This window comes from Anopheles moucheti (genome assembly GCF_943734755.1).
Source record: "Anopheles moucheti chromosome X unlocalized genomic scaffold, idAnoMoucSN_F20_07 X_unloc_35, whole genome shotgun sequence".
Lineage (NCBI taxonomy): Eukaryota > Metazoa > Arthropoda > Insecta > Diptera > Culicidae > Anopheles > Anopheles moucheti.
Genome location: NW_026453543.1, coordinates 51,835 through 52,500, shown reverse-complemented (window position 1 = coordinate 52,500; position 666 = coordinate 51,835).

The following is a 666-nucleotide window of genomic DNA, read 5'->3' as shown; positions in this document are numbered from 1 at the left end:
CCAAGTGCGACCATTTTACCCGGTGAGTCAAAAAAAAATTTTTGTATGGGAGGGCCCCTGCTAGAACATTTTTCCCAAGTGCGTCGATTTTGGGTCGCCGACACAAGCTCGGGTCAAAAAAATTTTTTTTTCACGGTGACTCAAAACATCAATTTTAGACTCCCCTGAGTATGAAAAGTGAAACGAAAATCATTTTTGAGAAGAAAAAATTTTTGTATGGGAGGGCCCCTGCTAGAACATATTTCCCAAGTGCGTCGATTTTGGGTCGCCGACACAAGCTCGGGTCAAAAAAATTTTTTTTTCACGGTGACTCAAAACATCAATTTTAGACTCCCCTGAGTATGAAAAGTGAAACGAAAATCATTTTTGAGAAGAAAAAATTTTTGTATGGGAGGGCCCCTGCTAGAACATTTTTCCCAAGTGAGTCGATTTTTGGGTCGCGACACAAGCTCGGGTCAAAAAAAAAATTTTTTTCATGGTGACTCAAAACATCAATTTTAGACTCCCCTGAGTATGAAAAGTGAAACGAAAATCATTTTTGAGAAGAAAAAATTTTTGTATGGGAGGGCCCCTGCTAGAACATTTTTCCCAAGTGAGTCGATTTTTGGGTCGCGACACAAGCTCGGGTCAAAAAAAAAATTTTTTTCATGGTGACTCAAAACATCA